Source organism: Manis javanica, chromosome 12 (genome assembly GCF_040802235.1).
Source record: "Manis javanica isolate MJ-LG chromosome 12, MJ_LKY, whole genome shotgun sequence".
In the NCBI taxonomy this organism is placed as follows: Eukaryota; Metazoa; Chordata; class Mammalia; order Pholidota; family Manidae; genus Manis; species Manis javanica.
This window is the reverse complement of record NC_133167.1, coordinates 108,419,356-108,427,487: the sequence shown is the minus strand read 5'-3', so window position 1 is coordinate 108,427,487 and position 8,132 is coordinate 108,419,356. Positions and strand designations below refer to the sequence as shown.

At 46.4% G+C, this 8,132-nt stretch overlaps 1 non-coding gene across 1 annotated transcript; it reads left to right on the top strand.

The window, feature by feature from the left end:
- Positions 1–4,185: 4,185 nt before the first annotated feature.
- LOC118968242 (small nucleolar RNA SNORA36 family) lies at positions 4,186–4,302 on the top strand. The gene has a single exon (XR_005055800.1). It is a non-coding gene; the product is annotated as a small nucleolar RNA SNORA36 family (small nucleolar RNA).
- The last annotated feature ends 3,830 nt before the right edge of the window (positions 4,303–8,132 follow it).

Below are 8,132 nucleotides of genomic sequence, written 5' to 3'. Positions count from 1 at the left end.
CCACCGACTATTGTGAAGCAGGCGGCAGAAGATAAATTCCACCTTTTTTCTCCACACAGACTCCCTAGAGATGTCTCTTATTCCACTTCTTGGAGGATGATGCATTAAATCAAGCAAACAGTTGCAATTAGCAGCAGGTAATTAATCGGTTCTCCAACCCTTTCCCCTTGCCATGCCTTCTGCTCCGTGGCTGGCACTCCCTGGGGACGGCAGGGGCAGGAGCTGAGCACAGAGTCTGCCGGAGAAACTCAAGTGGAAGAGAAGTGGCTCACGGCTGTCCCTAGGACACAGACTGCGGGGCTGGGGTTCTGCAGCTGGGGGCTTGAGTCTCGAGGTACATATGAAGTAAATCGCGGCGTACATCTGGCAGGGACAGCTGCCGGCCTATGGGGTGCTGTAATCATGACGGCCTGGACCTGCAGTTGGTTGTGGGGGGAAGGAAGCCCCGGTCGGTATGCGTGGCAGCCACGCACCCGAACCGGGTGGGAGCCATGAAAAGAGGAGGAGGCGGACTGAGCTGGCTGGTACCAACCATGTCTGGAGTCTTTGATAGAGGAAATGACAGGCTTAGGGCCTCCAACTCAAAGTGCACCACGGACCTCGAGGGACCTTTCAGGACCACTTTCGAGGATCCTCTCTCTGCAGGGGCCGAGCAAAGCAGGCAGGACTCATGCCCAGGAGGGAGCTGTCAGCACGGTGGCAGGGCTGCCAGCGAGACGCACTGCAGGGCAGCCACACTCCCGCTGTCAGAAGCAGCCCTGCATGCACGGATGCGAGCCTAAGGGGGCGGGCTGGGGGCCAGCCCTGTGGCCGGCTGGGGATGGCTGCCGAGGCAGGGAGGACCCTTTCTGCCCTCGTGTTCAACCTGGGCTCTTCACCGCAAAACAACGGAATGGGAGCTGCTCACCCAGCCTCAGGGGCCAGCAAGGCACCCCCGCCAAGCTCTCTGCCGCTGTCACAGCCGACGACAGGACTGAGCCTCTCTGGCTGAGTGCCTGGACCCGCGTGACGCTGCCCCTGCACCCTTCCTGAGGCGACGTGGAGATGACTGACGAAGCCCTTTGGGTTGGAATGACCATCTGAGTAAAGCCATTTCTGGTGGCTCTGCATCCACATCCCGCCATATGCAGAAGTGGACACTTGCTGTGTGAAGGACGGCCATGTAGAGGTGTAGAGGTGGACGTACTGGCCGTCTCGGACAGGAATGCAGCACAATCCCTGACTCTCCGCCCACCCAGAGGAATGAGGTGGAAATACCCATGTGCCCACACCGGCCTGGACCCCAGGGCCCAAGGGCAGCCCTGCTAGCCTGCCTTTCCTCTGCTACTGCCACAAGCCAGCCGGCTCTGGTTCTGGGAGACCAAGAGGAGCATGGAGGGGAGCCTCCCAGCCGAGCCACAGGACTTCACGAGAGGCACTCCAGTCCCAGGCATCGAGCTGAGCCAGACCAGACCAGCCAGATGCCAGTCAGCCTGCAGTGGGTCCTTCCCACCTAAGCCGCTGAGCTTGGGACAGTTCTGCCACCCCGTAGCGTGGAGGATACCACACGGCCACTCCCTCTTTTGACAGAGATTATATGACACACAACTGATCAGCATAACATTTTTGAGAGCACAGCAGAGGTACAGGTGCTAAGTGTAAAGATGCATGGTTTATGCATCTGAGCATCCGTAGAAAATGTTATAATATAATAAATAATAATGGAGACTAAATTATCTGTTTTCTTATAGAACATAATAAAATGAGGACCATATGAAAACTTTAAAGAGATTGTAAAATACGTGAAATATTATTCATGTGTATCAGGAATTTAATGTATATTCAGGTGTGTTTATGGAAATGCCATCTCCTTTAAATTTACATTTTTTTCAGAATGCTTTTGTAAACCTCTTCATTGAGGTACGACTGCTGTCAAATAAATGGCGCAAGTTGAATATGTACAATTTAGTAAGTGTTGGTATGTGTACATGTCATCACGATCAAAATGTCAACATATCATATCCATCATTTCAAAGCCTTTCCTCACACCCTCCATAGACCCTGCCTGCCCATGGCCCCCTTTGCTAAGCAACCACCGATCTGCTCTCTATCGCTATTTCTTGGTCGAATCTCCCAGAATTTCTTTGTTAATGGAACAATCTACCTGCTCCTTTTTCTCTGGCTTCTTTTGTTCAGCACGATTATTTTGTGTTATTGTAGCAATGGCTCATTTCTTTTTCTTTTTCTCATAGAATTTTCTTTTGAGGAATACAAATGTTTATACATTGGCCTTTGGAAGAACAATTGGGCTGTTTCCAGCCTTTGGGAAACACGAATAGAGATGCTGTGCACATTCATGGACATATACTTCATCACCCCTGGGCAAATACTTTGGAGGACACTGAGTGGGTTTATGGGTAGGTGTGTACTTAGCTTGTGAAGAAACTGCTGCTTTCCACAGTGCTGCTGTCATTTCATATTCCCACCGGCACTGTGCGAGTTCCTGTTCCTGCCCGTTGTTGCCAAAAACAGCACGGACAGGCTTTCAGTAACTGCTCTTTAGTCATTCTGATAGGTGAGTGGTCATTTCTCATTGTGGCTTTAATTTGCATTCATCTAACATGACTAATGAGTTGAGCACCTGTTAAGCATAAAATCGCTACACAGATATCCTCTTTGGCGAGGCATCCATCTATTCCAATCTTGCGCCCATTTATATGTAGGGCTGTTTTCCTTATTATCAAGTTTTGATCATTATGCATTCTGGACATAAAATCCTTTATCATATGTTCGATTTGCAAACATTCTCTCCAGGTTTTTGCCTTGTCTTTGCATTTCCTAGCATACTCTTATTAAGAGAAGAAGTTTTCATTCTGAAAACTCCGATTTATCAATTTGTTCTATTATGGATCATCCTTTTCATGCTGTGCCTATATAATCTTTGCCTAACATACAGTCACAAAGGGTTTCTCCTAATTTTCTCTGCCATATTTTATAGTTTAGGTCCCATATATTTTGAGTTAATACTTGTATATGGCACACGGTGTTGCTTGATTTTGTCTTTGCAAACTTGTTTGTTTGATTTTGTCTTTTCATCTTACAAAGACTATCTTCTTTTTCACTGAACTGCTATTACTGCACTTTGATTAAATGTCATTAGATCATTCACGTGTGGGTATTTACCTGGAATTGCTATTTTGTTTCATTGATGAACTGTCTAGCTTAATGTCAACACTATACACTGTCTTGATTATTTATGTCTTATGGTAGTGTAAACTTTCCAACTTTGTTCTTTTTTCAAAGTTATTTGATTGTTTATTTGCATGTCCATATACATTTTAAAACTAACTCACCAATTTTTAACCAAGAAAATTCTGCTGCAATTTTCTTGGGATCATGTCACATCTATTTATAGATCAGTTTGAAAAAAACTGGCTTTCCACCTGAAGATGGCTAATAATGAAGATGTGGTGAGCAGATGATATTTGGGGAGGGTATGTGGTTCCTGTAACTAAGTTCTCTGAGTACAAACCCATTCATTTCCAGGAGTGTCAGCTCCAAAATGCTGAGACTACTGTTGACCCAGAATTCCCTCCACTGTGGACACCAGGCATGACCGAGGCTCCACCAGTCACGTGCACACAACAAGTATTTTCATTAAGAACTGTGCGTAACAGAAGAGGAAGAGAGGTATGAGGCACGCGCGTGCTTAGCTAATGTTTACCTGTTCCTGGTACCCTTTATGACAGCAGTGAGGCAGAGCAAAGAAAACGTCATGAAAATAAAATAAATAAGATACAACAAAGAAAAGATGAAGCGCCAGTTGCTCCATGCATCGCAGGTCTTTCGTCATGATTTTCCAGCCATACGACTACGTGAGCTTTGGGCTCCTTTCTGCTTATTTAAAAATATATTGTTAAACATTACTTCTATTAGTAAAAAGAGAAGGTGATGTTTTTCCAATTCCATGGATTATCTGCCCATATTATTTATAAATTTTGAACAGCGCATGTACCTGCTCACGCACATACAACGTTAAGGACCCTCTTGTACCACTGGTCCTCAGGGAAGGGTAGAAGTTCAAATTTGTCCATAATCATTTAGCACACCCCAAAATGTACTTTGGGCAAATTTATACCCAATTGAATATTTAACCATCCATGTCATACTGGCCAACTTTGTACATTACCATTTAGGTTACTCCATTTTCAAAAAGTTCAGAAGAGCTTCCCTGTTCTGTTAATTAAACTTGGGACATAGAAACATGAGCTAGAGGATTGGATAGAAAGCATCACCTATTTATTTACCTCCCAGCCTACAAAAAAGAACAAAAAAACAAAAAATAATAAGAAAAGAACAACAAACACAGACGTTTTCCTACACATCCAGGAATGTACATGCAGGGGTCTTCCGAAATCATTTCTTCACAAAATTTTCAGAGATATTAATAAAATTTGATATCAGTAGCATTCCTTTTCAATTTTTTATATTAATCTGGTTTTACTCTACTTGTCTAACAATGGATGATTATGAAAGGTCCACGATTCAATATTTCACACCAATTGCACTTTCCTACAAAAATCTTCACATCCACAGCACATGAAGGAAACCCTCATGGACCAGGTGAAGAACTATCATGGAATAAACTAAGGACTCACGATTTTGAGGACGGGGCCAGCTCCCAAGTGGCATTCAGCTGTGAAATGTCCACATATCCACCAAGTGGCATTCAGCTGTGAAATGTCCACATATCCACAGAGCAAGGAAAATGAATGACAGCACAGCCAGAAGGGAAGTGAGGATGAAAGTATCTGGAAGGTGGGAGCATGCCATTGACAAGACCGTGCTAAGATTATGACAGGGCATGACATAGATAATCAGAGCACTGGGAGAGATGTGCCAGGACTGAGGTGAGGGGGAGGTTTATTCCCCAGCAGCACCGGGAACCTGGAACCACTGTCATTGCTACGCAGCCTGTGGGCAACGGCAGGTAGCCTGCTGGTTAGGAACAGATTCTCATCCATACAGATCCAGATAAAAATTGTAGCCCCTTTTCTCCCTGTCCCGGGGGCAAAATTTTAAATTAATTACTAATTCCCCAATCCATATAAAGTGATAAAACAGTACTCACCTAATATGTTTATTAACTTATCTAATAAATATTAAATAACAACAACTTACAAGCCTGGGTGCTGAGCCTGGCCAACAGTAAGCACAGGTAGGTGAGCACCACAGACTCAATGGTTATGTCTCCCTCAAATTCCCACATGTTGAAACCTAATTAATCCCTCCTGGGATGGTGTCAGGAGGCGGGGCCTTAGGAGGCGATGGGTCATGAGGGCGGAGCCTCCCTGATGGGATCAGGGTCCTTATAAAAGGGACTTCAGAGAGCTTCCAGTTTCCACCACGTGAGGACTCAGTGGGAGGGCAGGTGTTTATGAAACAGGAATCAGGTTCCCACTAGATACCAAATGTACCAGTGCCTGGATCCTGAACTTCCAGCCTCCAGGGCGGTGAGAAATAAAATTGCTTATACGCCCCCCCAGTCTATGGTGTTCAGTTACAGCAGCTCAAATGGACTGAGACATCTAACATTTGTCTTGGACTGGTTCAGACGCAGAGACACAGTGGTCAGGAACGCTGCCCCGCATCCACCCCAAGGAACAGCCGCTGGGGTGCTCAAGCCAGGCTCTCACCCTGAGGTGAGGCGTGCACTCACTTTCTCACATCTTCCTCCATATCCACACTGGCTGAAGTCTGTGCTTGTCACTGCACTGGTGCAGCAGACACCCTGGCACAAACACGTATGAGGCCCGAGTGATTGCACAGCCTGCGGAGGCTGTGGACCCACGGACCACCGCATCCCCTGGGCCCAGGGATGTGCAGCCCAGTGACCAACGATGAACAGTCATGGGAGGAAACCCAGTGTTGCCCAGAGCCGAGGCGAGAGACCACGAGATCAACAGCACAACTCAATACTTTGCAAACTGAGATCTTTCAAGAAACCAAAGAAAAAAATAAAAAAGACCTGTTAAGTGTCCTTCAAACATTCAAGATAATGTTGTCTATATACAACAAAAGAATGATAGTATGAGTAAAGTTGGAATGTCATGACAGGTGGAGTGGTGAGAACCTCATTTTCATGATTAACATCTCTGTAACATTACATCTTTAGTATTGAACCAGAGCATAAACATCACATGCATCCAGCTCGAACTGCCACCACAGATCGGCACCCCGGGTTAAGAAACAGCCACAACCGCAGCTCAGATACTTGGTCAAGCACTGCTTGAGATGTTGTCGTGAAGGTATTTCATTAGAGGTAACTAACATTGAAATCAATGGACTTAGGAGTTAGATAGGACAGATTACACTCCACCATGTGGGTGGGCCGCATCCAGTCAGGTGAAGGCCTGGGGAGGGAAGACAGAGGTTCGCCGAGGAACGAGGCCTTCTGCTTCCAGAAGGCTCTAGACTGAGCTGCAGTACCGGCTCTTCTCTGCGTCTCCAGCCCGCTGGCCTGTCCTGCAGAGCTGGTACCCGTGTGCCCCCACAATCATATGAGCCAACGCCTTAAAATAAAATCTCCCTCTTGCATTCAATAACACTATTTCCATCTATGTTAATGATGACTGCATTATGTCTTCTTTGAATGTAGTTTATGTGTAACCTGAGTTTATCCATCACAGCAGGTGAGGCCCTCCCGCCTGCACCCACCTGCGCGGCTAACGCAGGCTGATGGGGAGATTCTCCTCATCACTGTCATTGGGCCCACGTGGAGGGGGCACCCATCTCACTGCACGTGCCCACTTACGAAGGCGAACTGCGCACTGCCTTTTAAAGTTTCTACCCAGAAAGACTCTGTCACTTCTGTTCATATTTCATTGGCAGGCATATGATGACATTACCTCACTTAACTTCAGAGAAGATTGAGAAGTACAATCCTATCATACACCCAGAAGACAGAGAAATGGAGTTTGTGTGAGCAGCAGTAATAAAAAAGCAACATGTGGCCTCCTGCACACATGTAAGGCTCAGCACACGCCCGTCAGGGAGATGCTCCTGCCCTGCCACCAGACAGCGACAGCGCGAATCCCATCATGTCGCCTCTGGGGTCTCTGAACAGTGCACAGGTTCTCGAGTGGCACTCCCTTGTGGCCGCTCCTGACAGAGACCCCGAACCCGAATGAAATCTCCCTTGCACTCATATGACCTGTAATGCAAGCACGAGCGAGATCCCCACACCAAACGCTGCCTTCTGGGAAGGGGAACGCCGTGGGACACGCATGCACCACCGGGGCCACAGGGCAGATGCTGGCAGGTGGGGCACCGACTCGGGTCGTGTCTGGTCTCACCTGCAGGGGCCCAGCGTCTGCGCTCCAGCACAGCTCTTACCTTCCCATTTTTCTCCTCGGCCACAGCTGCAGCAGACGTCGCAGGACCTGCTCTCCCTGGGCCGGGCTTTCCAGTCCACCTCCTGCAGAGAGAACATTGGCATCCTGAGGGTTGCTTATGCACAGATTAGTCACAAACATTTTTGGAGACTTTGATTTCTTTGGCAATACAACTCTCCTAGGACAGATCTTATTTCCTTGATTACAGTCAATCTTTACTATAGTTTTGTTTGTTTGTTTTGTTTTTTTTAACTGGGACTCACAGCTTCCATTTTCTTTTGTTTGTGGAGATCCCTCAGAAGGCAAACTACCAGTGTAAAGGGGTGCTTCCCCCTAAAAGGGGCAGAGATTTACCTCCCAGCCCTTACTTCAGAGAAAAAGCAAAACAAAACGAATGCTGAGTATGAGAGATAAACCAGAAGCGATTTCAGTAAATGAACGTGAAGAAACTAAATGTAGGCCAATTAATTCCTTGAAGAAGTAATATCAAATATCAATCCAAGTCCAATCGCCAGATTCCCAAGTAGTTTATTTCAGAGAAAGTGCTGCTAAAGACAATCAGGTGCGTGAACTTTTATGATTTGAGAAATCATTTTCTTGGACAGTATCTGAATTTTAACTGATAGTGACAGACGAGTGTGACCACGTTGAGATGACAAAAATATATTTATCTGAAGAACTGCCCAGAAGAGAGCACAGCATTTTTGTGCAAAAAATGGATATGGAGTTGTAAGTCCGTTGTCCGTGAATGTGGACTAT